Source organism: Ictalurus furcatus, chromosome 20 (genome assembly GCF_023375685.1).
Source record: "Ictalurus furcatus strain D&B chromosome 20, Billie_1.0, whole genome shotgun sequence".
NCBI classification, from domain to species: domain Eukaryota; kingdom Metazoa; phylum Chordata; class Actinopteri; order Siluriformes; family Ictaluridae; genus Ictalurus; species Ictalurus furcatus.
Genome location: NC_071274.1, coordinates 10,595,597 through 10,610,696, shown reverse-complemented (window position 1 = coordinate 10,610,696; position 15,100 = coordinate 10,595,597). Strand labels below are relative to the sequence as shown.

The following is a 15,100-nucleotide window of genomic DNA, read 5'->3' as shown; positions in this document are numbered from 1 at the left end:
GGGCGCTAACTTGAAGGCAGACAGGGTGTGTGCTGTGAGATATTACGCCTCCCCCTATAAGCAACCCATCAATGGATTGGAGCTCACGAGGACGGAGGAGGGGACATATGGAAAGGCTGAGCTCCTGCGCCGTCTTCTCATCTATGAAGTTCTCCGCTGCTCCGGAGTCGATGAGTGCCGAAAGAACAAAAGAACGGCCTAATGTTTATCACGACAGGTACAGAAAATATGTGAGACGTACAAGACTGGTTGGGACTCACCCAGGCATGACGAGGTGGGTTGTCAGTGCACCTCCCGTTCCCTCGGCGCCTCCTGTGCGGGCATTGGCGGACGGCGTGGGTGTCCTCACCGCAGTAGAAGCACCGGAACTCATTGCGTCTTCTCTCCCTCTCCTCCTCGCGGGTCCGTGCCCTTCCGAGCTGCATGGGTTCACTTGCTGCGCCCGGCTCAGTTGGCAGTAAACCGTGCGGTATGGGACGGTTGGTACGGCACAGACGATCCAGCCTTATGGTCAGATCCACGAGGTCATCAAACGTTAGCTGTTCACCCCGACAGGCCAGCTCTTGCAGTAACTCCGGATCGAGGCCACGGCGAAACGCAGTCTTAAGGGCTGGTTCGTTCCAGCCACTTCGGGCAGCGATAGTGTGAAACTCTAGCGCGTACTCTCTTGCAGTACGAGAGCCCTGTTTGAGTTGCATGAGCTCCTCACCAGTCTCCCAGCCATCAGGAGAATGGTCAAAGGCACGCTGGAACCGGGCAAGGAAGTCATCTAATGAGGGTCTGACACAACCTCCTCGCTCCCACAGCCGTGGCCCACACCAAGGCTGTTCCGGAGAGTAATTCCATAAAATGGGTTAACTTACGGACCTCAGGCATCTCTGGGTGACTCTCGAAGAACAGCGCACATTGTAACATGAAGCCCTTGCATCGCTCCGGCTCCCCAGCATATCTCTCTGGTGTGGGCAGAGGCGGGTTGTGCGCTGGCGGCGCAGGAGTGTGAACAGCCAGCGCTGGAATGTGCGCAGCTGGTGTCAGCTGAACATGCGCTGGGGTGGCCGGCGGTGGTGACGCGAGAGCCGGGGGCGTGGCGTGGGTGGATGCGGAAACGCTCAGTCGCGAGACTTCGGCACGCAACGTGGATATCTCATCCCGGCACACCGCTAGCGCGCGGTCTTGTTCCAGGATGACACGTTCCCAATCCGAGGTGCCCGCTGCCTCCATAGTAGGGCAAACTAATCTGTTACGAAGCGTAGACGGAGACAAGCGCGGGCGAGCGGAGGGATGACGTGAGGAAGAATCCAGAACGAGAATTGAGTTGGGACAGGACAGGTAAGCTGTGTATCAGGGACGTAGGCAGAAGCGTAGTGAGAGACGAGCGTGAAGTCGAGTACTAGGGAAAACACTTCTAATGATATCGGCTTGGTAAACAAACAGAGACGAGGCTTCTGAGCGGTTACTTCGCAAGCGGCTCATGCTAGGGAGGCCCTTATATAACCTTAGGTGTTTGCAGGTGTTCGTAATTAGAACTCCGGCGAACTCGAGCACAGGTATGACTGGAAAGTGTAGTCCTCCTCCGCCATGTCCCTGGGCGGCACTACACTTTGTGAGCTGCCGCGCTGATTTCGCCATGTCGTAACATTATCAAGATTAACACAAAAAGGCTTGAAATATTTCACTTTATGTGTAATGAAACTAGAATATTTGAAAGTTCCACATTTGAATTAAATTACAGAAAAAAAATAATTTTTCCATAATATTCTATTTTTTTGGGATGCACCTATACATAGTCATCTTTAACAATGAATCACTTTGCTGTCACCAAGCCTTCCATGACAGGGTAGACATGGTTCATGACTGAGAGGACATGTGCATAGTTTTTGCCACATTCTGATAATGTTTTCCGTGTTCACATACTGTACAAAAGTCTTAGGCACCCTATTTGTTTTAGTACAGACTTTGTTATAGATTTTTATTTTATGACTTCTACATTATTGAGTCAGTACAAAAAACATTAGATTTCCAAACATTAGTTTTCCAGCACAAAATTAAATGTTACAGAAAAATGTTTGTATGTCAGTGTCATATCACAGCAAACCAGTGACTACATTTCCCATCTTGCACTGCAGCCTACAAACATGGACTACACCAGGGGTTCCCAAACTTTTCCAGGGCAAGGCCCCCCAAATGGCATTAACATTTGACCGAGGCCCCCCTTTTGCAAGATGTCTTTAAAACACATTAAAAATACAGACTTCTGAATATATCCCCCTTTATTTTTATTATTATTAATAATTACCTCTTTCATTTTTACATTACATTAGGAATTGATTGTGTGTGTGTGTGTGTGTGTGTGTGTGTGTGTGTGTGTGTGGTTGTCTGAGAGTGAGAATCATGTATTTATTTATTTTTCACACCAAACTGTTGAGGCCCCCCGGGCGGCCCCCACTTTGAAAATCACTGGACTACACTACACACATACACGTGCGCGCAAACGCACGCACACACACACACACACACACACACACACACACACACACACACACACACACACACTCACACACCCCTTCTCCGGAATTCTAATCACACACACCTGTTGCCAATCTCAAACTGATTTTTCGTAGTATTGAGTGTTATCACCATACCAAGCGGTTGTACCTTGTTCCTCAAATTGATCCATGGTTTTTGATCTAGTTTCTTGTTACGCGTTCTCGATTCTTGCCTTGCCTCGTTTATGCCTGTTTGTTGATCGCCTGACACATTGCCTGTTATTTCAACCACGCTATTGTCTCATGATTTGGATTTATCTGCCTGCCTCTCTCTAATAAACTCTTATCTGCATTTGCATCCATCCTAACCTTCATTACGGGGAACACATGACAGTCAGTAAAGAAAGCAGCATATTATGTAAGAGACACTTTTCAGACAAAAAACATAATGAAGGCTGCTGGGTTTTGCTGCAAAAATAAAAAGCAAGTGTGAAAGTCAAAGTCTCCAGAAGAACTGTGGCTGGTTCTGCACGATGCTCAGTAAAACTTACCAGCTAATTTCCTTATAACTGCACAAATTCTACCTGAGAATACTAATAAAAAAAATTTAAAGCAAATGGTTGACACACCAAATATCAACTTTTTTAATTTATTTCTGTTTACTGCCCTTTACAGTATTATTTTTAATGTAGAAATTTAATTTCATTATGTTTGAAGGCATCTTTACAGCATTTGTTTGCATGTTTGCAAGACTATTTCACAGTACTGTATATCAACAGTTATTACACACATATTATAACAGTAGATGGTATACATAGTAGGAGTGAACTTTTTTGGTTATAACGGGATCAGCAGGCATTTTGATGATGATAAGTTGATATTTTACAAACTGTAATATACAAAATGTAGTAAAAACAACAGATTACAGCTCTGCTTCACGCAGTTTTTTTTTTACTAAACTGGATCTCCGAAGTGCATATAATTTGGTGTGTATTTGTGAGGGGGACGAATGGAAAACTACCTTTAGCAGCACCTCTGGCCACTATGAGTATCATCATGCCATATGGGCTCTCTAGTACTGCCTTGGAATTCCAGTGTCTGATAAATGATGTCCTGAGAGGTATAGATGATTACACATTTCCCCAGCATATCATTGACATATACTCCCCATCCACTGAGATATGTTATCCATGTCTGCCAGGTCCTCTAGTGCCTCCTACAAAATCAGCTATACAGGAAGGGGGAGAATTGCGAGTTGCACCAATGCACCATATCATTTTTGGGTTACATCCTTGGCCCCAGTGGAGTGTCCATGGACCAGTCGAAGCCCGCTACTGTAGTGGACTGGCCCATGCCTCGAACGATCAAAGATCTGCAGTGCTTTCTGGGCTTTGCCAACTTTTATTGATGCCTCATTCGGGGCTTCAGACCATTGCTCACCCCCTAATGTCGCTGTTACATGGAGGCCCCAAACAGCTGGTGTGGAATCCTGCAGCAGTACAGGCTCTGACCCAGCTTAAGACTACTTTCATCTCTGCCCAATTTCTCAAGCAACCAGACCCATCCAAACCCTTTAGGTTGGAGGTAGATGCCTCTGAGGCAGGGGTAGGCACAATTCTCTCGGAATGGTTCAGGGATAAGCCCAAGTTCCACCCTGTTCCTTTTTTTTCCCAAAAAATGTCCTCAGCAGAATGGAATTACGTTGTTGGAAAGTGAGAACAGGTGGCCGTTAAGCTGGCATTAGAGGAATGGCGGTAGTGGCTCGAGGGGCCCGGACACCCATTTATCATCTACACCAACCATAAAAATCTTGAACATCATTTTGTCAAGGATCTGAATCCACGGCAAGCATGCTGGTCCCTGTTTTTTGCATATTTTTCATTTCACCCTGTCATATCGTCCAGGCTTAAGGAATACCAAAGCTGATGAGTTGTCCCAAATCCATGTCGCAGAACATGAAGATCATGATCAATACAAAGTATTATAATAGATTTCATTGCCTATTTGGAAAAATAGAGCTGTGCAGATGTAAATGAAAAAGACTAGGCAAGCCTAGTTTAGCTGGACCACCGATTAAAGGGGGGAAACAGCAGTTTGTAAGGGAACATTTTGAATTGTCTTTTTCCAGGAATGAGTCTAAGTGTAGCTGAGATAGCAAGGAGATATCGGGAATGTGGTTTTAATGGTTATAATTTTAAGGATTTGTTAAATTTTGTTGCCATGTCCATTTCAAAGTCAACCCAAAATGAGGTAGAGATAACAAATTTATATTTATAAGGCAATTTCCAGATGATAAAAGGTGAGGTTTAATCTTTTATCTTGATTAACATGGAGGATTGGATCCAAAAATAATGGAGTTTCTCATAAAACTATTATTAAAATGTTTATCAAAAATATAAAGACCATTTACTAAAAGTTGGGGACTTTGTACGGTTGAATCATTAATATATACAACTGAAGATTTGGTTAAAGTTATAATTGTCCATTCTTGTCAATACGTTGGTTTACAATTAATCTTATGCTGGAATCAATTCTCCATGTACAGTGACTTGTTATAAGCAGGGGTGGATTTAATGATTTGGGGGCCCTAGGCAAAATAAAGGAATGGGGCCCTCATTTCAGTGTTTTAACACACTGAGATGGGGCCCTCATCTCAGTGTGTTAACGACATTTAAATTTTCCGCATACATTATTCAGCATTAATAGCAATAATCAGTGGTGGACTGGGACAAAAAAGTGGCCTTGGACATTCTGGCCCAGAGCGGACCACCACACCCAGCCCACAACATGCCACATCATAACATACTGGCTCATTAATGGTTAAACCACATTTTAAAACCACTTACTAGCATAAAAATACAACATAAATGCTATTTAAACATATTTATTGAACTAGCACTGAGCAGATATCAAGTCATATTTGTAAAACAGGCAAGCAGAAACATAAGAACGGTGTGACAAAGCATATAAAACACTCAAGAGAGCATGTTAGCTAGTCAGGGGGCATCATCTGGGTGCAGTGTAGGAGAGCTGCACCACTCAGCTGTACAACTCCTGAATCAGGACTGAAACTTTATTACACTAAGATGAATCCACATCTAATAATTTTACCCCCCCAAAAATAGACCACTACTACTAGTAGTAGTACTGCTACTATAAAAATACACTACATATTACATATTAAATACATATTATATAATAATGTATTTTATTTACAAATATTAATATGAAATGAATCTTGATATTAGGCCTATATTAATTAAACAAGTCTACTTCACTACGACCACTAACCAAGAGCAAACAATAAGTTGCTGTATGGTACAGTAGGACAGCAGCTTATTAAAATATGCCTTTTTCTAAATTGTGGTAATATTTAAACATATATTTGAAGTAGCACTGAGCATGAATCCACATCTGAATGACACACTATCATCATGTGACATTAAACACACCTACTGCTTCATTTGGGAGCAGGTCAGCAAGGCTTTAGGAGGGAATGAGGAGGAGAAGAGGGGTGTATACATATGTGAGTATGTGTGTGTGTGTGTGTGTGTGTGGATGAGAAAAATTGATATTTGAAAGAACTTGTCTATGTGTATGAGAGAGAGAGTCAGAGACAGAGAAATCTGCTGCCTGTCCCAGCCTCGCTGTTCTTTGACTGTAATGCTAGAATAATCTGTAATGCTAGAGCCATCAGCACCTGCAGAACTGCAACTTGCCTTCACGCCAAAGGCAAAATCTGTTAATTTAAAACACTTCACAAGCTCTGGTAAAAAACATTTTGCTTTCTTCCTGCTTTTTCCTTTTTTCAGAACTGCTGGGGTAGCTTCGCTTCATTTTTACTCTATCTGTACACTACACGTGACATCATTGATGTTTGCATGAGTTGGCTACTTTTTTCCTGAATCATTTCCGCAGATCATGGTGGCTTAGTGGTTAGCCTGTTCACCTCACACCTCCAGGGTTGGGGGTTCGATTCCCACCATGGCCCTGTGTGTGCGGAGTTTGCATGTTCTCCCCGTGCTGTGGGGGTTTCCTCCGGGTACTCCGGTTTTCTCCCCCAGTCCAAAGACAAGCATGGTAGATTGGCATGTGGACCCTGCGATGGATTGACACCAGGGTCCAGGGTGTACCCTTGTACACCCTTGTGCCTGATGCTCCTTTGGATAGGCTCCAGGTTTCCCCATGTCCCTGAAAAAGGATAAGCGGTATAGAAGATGGATGGATTTCCGCAGATGTGCAGTAAAATTGTGGAATAGTCTAATGTAGTGGGTACTGAGGGGGGGTCTTGAGACACTTATGAATTAAGCATTTTAGCATGATTAAATTAGCAAAAGGCTTTTTTTTTTTTTTTTTTTTTTTAAACTTTCTTAACCATAAGTTTGTGCAGCGTTTTGGGGGCCCTTGAAAGCTCGGAACCCAAGGCAATTGCCGACCATTGCCTATTGGTAAAATCCACCCCTTGTTGTAAGTAATATTACCATTGTTCTAGATAAAAAATCTATTGGAAGAGAAATTGTGCTTGTATAAAAGTGACCAGTACAGTAATGCTTGTTTGTGATAATTAGCCAGGCTAAGCCATATTTGACAGTAATACATGGATTTTTATAATGTTGGGGGTGAGACACTTCAGATTCTAGAGAGCATTTTATTGTTCAGAAAATTTGATGAGAAGCTGAAGTGCAGAATGTTGTCATCAAAATTGTTGATCCGTATTGGTGGTGGGGAGAGACTGTACATTCTGAATGCATATATCTTCTAAATGCTAATTTTCTCATTGCTTTGGAGTGCACTAGCTTATAGATAACCTTAAGGCTAATATATTTATACTAACAGCTACAAAACTTAATTTTGATTTAATGGGTGGTAGTGACCGCAATGGAGAGCAAGGGCATGGTGAGGAAGAAATAGAAACACTCAAACTGAAAAAAAATGATGTATGACATTACGCACACTTTACCCCCATAAATCTCATTTCCGCACAGCCAAAAGGTACAGTAATTTGATTCATAAATCTCACTCCGGACAGAAAGCCAAAGTTGGCAACCCTGATATTACTACTAAGCATATTATGTTGTATAGATTTTAGATTCTTCAACAGAATTACATCAGTTGAATGTCTTTGACAGTAGCCAAGTTTTCATCCACTTTTTTGCACATTTCTGTTATCGACAAAGTGAAAGTCAGACCCTATCTCACCGAGCACAACTACTAGTCCAGGCTCTTGTCATCTCAAAACTGGACTACTAAACACACTACTCTCAGGCCTCCCAGCCAGCTCGATCAAACCCCTTCAGATGATTCACAATGCAGCAGAACGTCTCGTCTTCAACCAGCCCAAAATGACCCATGTCACACACCTCTTCATCTCCTTCCACTGGCTTCCTATAGCTGCCCATATCAAATTCAAGGCCTTGTTGCTCACGTACAAGACCTTGTCAGGAACAGCACCGCCCTACCTCAACACTCTCTTGAAGGCTTACGGTCCCCCACGCAATCTGTGATCAATTAATGACTGACACTTAGTAGTGCCTACTCAGCATGGCTCAAGGTCCCTTACCCGGACCTTCACACTAACTGTCCCTCAGTGGTGGAATGAACTTCCAACCTCAATCCGGATAGCAGAATCTGTCACTATCTTCAAAAAACAGCTAAAGACCCACCTCTTCTATGAGCACTTAACTAACCCCTAAAATTATCCTTAAAACCTAAAACCAACCCCACATTATCCTTAAAAAATAAAAATAAATACATTTTTTTAAAAAAATAACCACATACTCTGGCACTTTCACCTCAACTCTGCACACTTTGCTTTTCTAGGACTCAATTAAAAGATTTTGTATGGTAGCACTACTTTCATTGTTCTCCACTTGATATATCGCTTTGCTTGTACTTCCTCATTTGTAAGTCGCTTTGGATAAAAGTGTCTGCTAAATGAATAAATGTAAATGAAAGTGCATTAAAAAAAGTTTCCAAAGAATGGTTAAAGAAAAATTAAGTTAATGTTTTGGAATGGCCAAATAAAACTCCTGACCTTAATCCGATAGAAATGTTGTGGAAGGACCTGAAGCAAGCAGTTCATGTGAGGAAACCCAAAAAAATTCCAAAGTTGAAGCTGTTCTGTTTTGTAGGAATGGGCTAAAATTCCTCAAAGCCGATGTGCAGGACTGATCAGCAGTTACCACAAACGTTTAGATGCTGTTACTGCTGCACAAGGGTGTCACGCCAGATACTGAATGCAAAGGTTCACATACTTTTGCCACTCGTTACGACCCGGTCTAGGTCGGTCCGCAGCATACAATAAAATAATGGGTTGGCGAGACCAGGATTGCATTTGCTTTGTTTTTTTTATTCTCACCTATTCTCGCCTGTCTCACCTATATATATATATATATATATATATATATATATATATATATATATATATATATATATATATATATATTATATATATATATATATGGTTGTAGTCGGCATTGTGTTTTATTTAATCCAGAAAGAAACAGGCCCAAAACCAGGAGAAAAACGAACCAACATAAGTGGCGCAGACTTTCTACTAATCACTATGCACTATTTACAAAGGTGAATATTTGTGTGTGCAAGTTAACAAAAATAATTTATACATTTACCTATATATATATATATATATATATATATATACACACACACACACACAAGTGTACCACTCGTTTCTTAAAGGGGCAGAGCATAAACAAAGTCAATAACAGGCAGAAGGTCATACACAGGCGAAATCAACATATGTAAAGCACTCCTAACTACACAAAGCAACGGCAATGATCTGCCACAGGATGGAGCCTTAAGTACACCACCCGAAACGTGCAGCCAACCTATCCTATTGCACAAGGCAGGAGCAGGCGTGGACAAGATGTGATCATCCAGTGGCAAGCCGGAACGTGACACATGCAGGCCTAAAGAACGGGGAGGAGACAAAAGACACCCATCCCACCACCGACATAGACACACGAATGGCACATAGAGCAAACAGAAATACACTGGAGAACGTAACACAGATATGTAATATTCGATCATTTTCCTTAATAAGCAAATGAAAGTATAATATTTTTGTCTCATTTATTTAAATGGGTTCTGTTTGTCTACTTTTAGGACTTCTGATGATGTTTTAGGTCATATTTATGAAGATGTACAGAAAATTCTAAAGGGTTCAGAAACTTTCAAGCACCAATGTATGTTGTTTTCTGTACCACCTAACTTGTTTGCTGATATAGTCTTTTGTTTGTTCCTTTACTAATTTATTGTTCCTTTATTTAGGTTCCCCTAGCTGACAGAAATATCTTCGCCCCAATAGACACCTACCAGAGTTTAAACAGAGCAAGAATGATTACCTTTGCTCAGGAGCTTGTTGTTTTAGCCTTCTCAAAGGAAACTCTGAAAGAATCCACTCTCAAAGGAAAGTTTGGCCAGATGACCCACCAAAAAAGCAACTGGATAAGGAAAAGGTACATGCCTTAACACGTAAAGATGTGACCTTATTTGTATTTTCCATGTCTTCATTGCAGCAATACCAACATAGTTACAGTGAACATATATAATATGTGTAGCAAGGCACATACTGCTGAAGTGCTTCCATTTCATAGCAGACTAAGATTTCTTAAGTATTAAGTACTCTTAAATGTTAGTATTTTAAGGATGTGATGAAATAATATTATAGATGTTGTGACTTTCTTTTGTTTGTGCAAACCAAAGCAAATGTTGTCTGGGTGGTATGAACTGAAACCTCTCATTTGTTATCGCTATCAGATGCCGTCATGATGGAACTTCTAGACACAACTCCAGCTGATGAGTATAATTGCCTATGGCACAAATGTAACAACGAGCAATTTGCAAATAAAAGAAAGATTTAATTTATGGAATATTTAAGTACTATTTCAGTAACATTTTTTTGTTGAAAATCTTCTGTTGACCTGTTGTGATTACTGTACATGTACAATACAGAGAAATGTATTGGAGGACTGTATTGCTTGCATATTTAATGCATCTGCATATTTGTTGAGCCCATAAATGTTTTGGGTTTTTTTATGGTGAATGTGAGTCATACAAAAAACTATTAGAATTCATAATCATAAAGTAAACTATTAAAATAATGATTACTGTTACCTTTTCAGTAATTTAAGCACATTTTGAAATGGTGAAAGAAATTATGAAAGAAATTTAAATACTAGGCACATTGACAGAAGTTTTATATTTTATTTTATTTAGTGTATTCCTAATACACTCCAGTGCACCTAATACACACTTCTCATTATGGGAAGACCACAAAGTAATCACAATCTTCTTTATGCTGCACCTGCATGGTGGTGCAGTGAGCAAAGAGAGTATATAACTGACCAAGATTTGTATCCAGATGTTAATCATGTTTCTTGGATCCACAACAAATAATGTCTCACAGTTGTTCCCAAGAAAAGTGAATCACTGGTATACTAGGGGGTTTCTATGAAATGTCAGTGGAAAGCAAATGTTAAATTCTGGTGTGTTGATCACTGAAAGTGGATTATAAATATGACAGAAATATAACATAAATATTAATACATTTCCAATGCTCTCAAGGTATTGAAAGGGCAGCCATAGCATGGATGAGGTGTATTTTAATGTCACTTGAAATTAAATTAAATTGCAACCTAAGCAGATTATTACTATATCATTAGTGAATTTTTAATGCCCTGACTTTGCAATTCTAAAGCAGTGCCAATATTCATAAAGGATATTTTATTGTTACTATAAGCAGACAAGAATGATGCAATTAGCACACTTCAAGTGTAACTGGCATGCCATTGCAATACGAAAGACATTTATTTCAATGATACCTAAAATACAATAGAAGCTTGAGTTCAAGTTACTTCCTGTATCATTGCAAGTAATTTGGAGTATGACTTCAGCATACTATTTCTATATACCTAGTGCAGCTCTAACTCACTCAAAGTGATATTTAAATCAGTTAAAGCCAAAATGTGTTTTAATGTTACTATAAGTAAAAGGATAGTATAACATTACTGTATGTTCAACACTCTTACAGTGTAACTGAGTTGCAATTGTAATGTCACCAAAATACATTTGAAGTTCACATTGAGTAAACGTACAATGCAAAAAATTTAATACAAGTGTACTTATGTATGCTTGGAATAGTTCCATTTTAGCACAAACAAGTATACCTAACACATCTTTGGTTGAACCACAGCACTGCTTTCGGACAACTAAAGTGCATTAAGTACAAAATTAGTTGTTCCAATTTATCATTCTTTAAGTATGTCAGTTTATAGTGCGCCACCAATATATTTAAGTATAATGAAGAACCCAAGAATAAAGTGTGCTTAAGTATATTATTTTTTCAATAGGGTTAACATCCACAGTAAACCCATGGCGGATCATAAAAGACCAAATATACACTCAGGTACTGTGGCACAATTCCATCAGTGCTTTATAAGTCAAAAGTAGTATTTTATAATCAGTGCAAACTTTTACTGTGAACCAGTGCAATATGGATAATATGGGGGTCATGTGGTCATATTTTCTGGTTCTAATAAGAACCCTGGCTGCTGCATTCTGGACTAACTGGAGCTTGTTTATGCACCTACTGGAACATCCAGACAACAACGCATTACAATAATATAACCTAGCTAACAAAAGCATGAACTGGTTTTTCTGCATCATGTAGTGACATTATATTTCTTATCTTAGGTATATTTCTGAGATGAAAGAAGGATATCCTAGTAATATTATGTACATGAGCTTCAAATGACCGACTGGAGTCAATAATCACATCGAGGTCTTTTCCTGATGCACATGATGCCATTGAAAGGCCATCCAGAGTTACAATGTAATTAGAAAGTTACTCAGCATCTAGTTTCTAATGTCCTTTACACATTGCTCAACTTTATTAAGCTGGAGCTTCATTTATCAAGCATGCATATGCATAGTTTTGTGCATAAACTGTGCATGTGCATGTTCCTATGCATTGAATGGGATTGATCAAGTTTTTCTTATGAATGAGGATGTGCATATATTTCCACATACTCATGAACATGCATATGCAAGAACCTAGTTGTAGAAAAGTGTAATAGCAGGCAACTGACTATGCAGAGCTTTTATATCTTGTACTGTCTTACAGTGCATCCGGAAAGTATTCACAGCGCTTCACTTTTTCCATATTTTGTTATGTTACAGCCTTATTCCAAAATGGATTAAATTCATTATTTTCCTCAAAATTCTACAAACAATACCCCATAATGACAACGTGAAAGAAGTTTGTTTGAAATCTTTGCAAATTTATTCAAAATAAAAAACAAAAAAAGCACATTTACATAAGAATTCACAGCTCAATACGAAGCACCTTTGGCACCATTTACAGCCTCAAGTCTTTTTGAGAATCATACTACAAGCTTGGCACACTTATTTTTGGGCAGTTTCTTCCATTCTTCTTTGCAGGACCTCTCAAGCTCCATCAGGTTGGATGGGGAGCGTCGGTGCACAGCCATTTTCAGATCTCTCCAGAGATGTTCAATCGGGTTCAAGTCTGGGCTCTGGCTGGGCCACTCAAGGACATTCACAGAGTTATCCTGTAGCCACTCCTTTGTTATCTTGGCTGTGTGCTTAGGGTTGTTGTCCTGTTGGAAGATGAACCTTCGCCCCGGTCTGAGGTCCAGAGTGCTCTGGAGCAGGTTTTCATCAAGGATGTCTCTGTACATTGCTGCATTCATCTTTCCCTTGATCCTGACTAGTCTCCCAGTTCATGCCTTTGAAAAACATCCCCACAGCATGATGCTTCCACCACCATGCTTCACTGTAGGGATGGTATTGGCCAGGTGATGACTGGTGTCTGGTTTCCGCCAGACATGACACTTGCCATTCAGGCCAAAGAGTTCAATCTTTGTTCAATCTTTGGTCTGAGAGTCCTTCAGGTGCCTTTTGGCAAACTCCAGGCGGGCTGTCACGTGCCTTTTACTGAGGAGTGGCTTCCGTCTGGCCACTCTACCTTACAGGCCTGATTGTGGAGTGCTGCAGAGATGGTTGTTCTTCTGGAAGGTTCTCCTTTCTCCACAGAGACATGCTGGAGCTCTGTCAGAGTGACCATCAGGTTTTTGGTCACCTCCCTGACTAAGGCCCTTCTCCCCCGATCGCTCAGTTTGGCCGGGCGACCAGCTCTAGGAAGAGTCCTGCTGTTTCCAAACTTGTTCCATTTACGGATAATGGAATTCAATGTGCTCACTGGGACCTTCAATGCTGCAGAAATGTTTCTGTACCCTTCCCCAGATCTGTGCCTTGATACAATCCTGTCTCGGAGGTCTACAGACAATTCCTTGGACTTCATGGCTTGGTTTGTGCTCTGACATGCATTGTTAACTGTGGGACCAGTTATATAGAAGGGTGTGTGCCTTTCCAAATTATGTCCAATCAACTAAATTTACCACAGGTAGACTCCAATCAAGTTGTAGAAACATCTCAAGGATGATCAGTGGAAACAGGATGCACCTGAGCTCAATATTGAGTGTCATGGCAAAGGCTGTGAATACTTATGTAAATGTGCTTTTGTGGTTTTTTATTTTTAATAAATTTGCAAAGATTTCAAACAAACTTCTTTCATGTTGTTATTATTGGGTATTGTTTGTAGAATTTTGAGGAAAATAATGAATTTAATCCATTTTGGAATAAGGCTGTAACATAAGAAAATGTGGAAAAAGTGAAGCGCTGTGAATACTTTCTGGATGCACTGTATCATGTCAACAAAACTGAGAGAGTAATTGCTTATTTCAGTGCTCACAAGATGCAGACAGATTAATGTAAAGTAAAACTGCATAAAAAGAACATTTAATGATCTATTGGGATTATGCCTTGCTTGAAGATTTGGCTCATGCAGTTTAGTGGAGGGAATGTGTTTTTAGTAATGGTCAACCAATATATTGCCAATACCGATATATCGGCCAATAATTGGCATTTTTTAATGATCAGCTTCGGCTGATATGTGAGAAGCCAAACATTTGACGCCATATAGCGCATAAGCAGATTCTTCTTTAATCTGGCTAAAAAACATCCACTCAGACATGAAGCAAGTGTCTGACAGACAGTAAAATGACCAGTCATCATTCACTTTTTAACGTGATGTTACATGATGTTACACACAACAACACTTACACAAACATGCAACAAATTCTTATACAAACAGTACCATAAGATGACATATGCGCAGCCTAGCAGTAGTGAACAAGCTCATGGTGAGACCCACAGGGACACAGACGTGCAATAAACAAATTCAAACAAAAATAAAAACATTTTACCTCACAGTCACAAATCCCGTGACTGGTTCTTCTTCAGACACGTGCATCATCATAGGTAACCTTAAACAAGACACTGTTTTCCTCCGGACTCAAAAGCCTGTTTACCCCAAAGAAAAGCTGGTTCGGGTGAGCTGGATGAGACCAGAACCTTGTATGCAGTATAAGGACAGAAGTTTAAATTCATAGATTTTAAATCCATGTGCACTGTATTGAATTGCCCATAATATGGTAAAAATATACAACTTGTATGTGGGCTTGTATTATTTTTCAAAGAGATAGACAAGCAAAACACAACAGACATAAATC

The 15,100-nt window shown here is 40.3% G+C and overlaps 1 long non-coding RNA gene across 1 annotated transcript; it reads left to right on the top strand.

The window, feature by feature from the left end:
- Positions 1-9,173: 9,173 nt before the first annotated feature.
- LOC128624406 (uncharacterized) lies at positions 9,174-11,139 on the top strand. The gene is made up of 3 exons (XR_008388765.1): positions 9,174-9,691; positions 9,777-9,964; positions 10,266-11,139. It is a non-coding gene; the product is annotated as an uncharacterized LOC128624406 (long non-coding RNA).
- Positions 11,140-15,100: the final 3,961 nt, after the last annotated feature.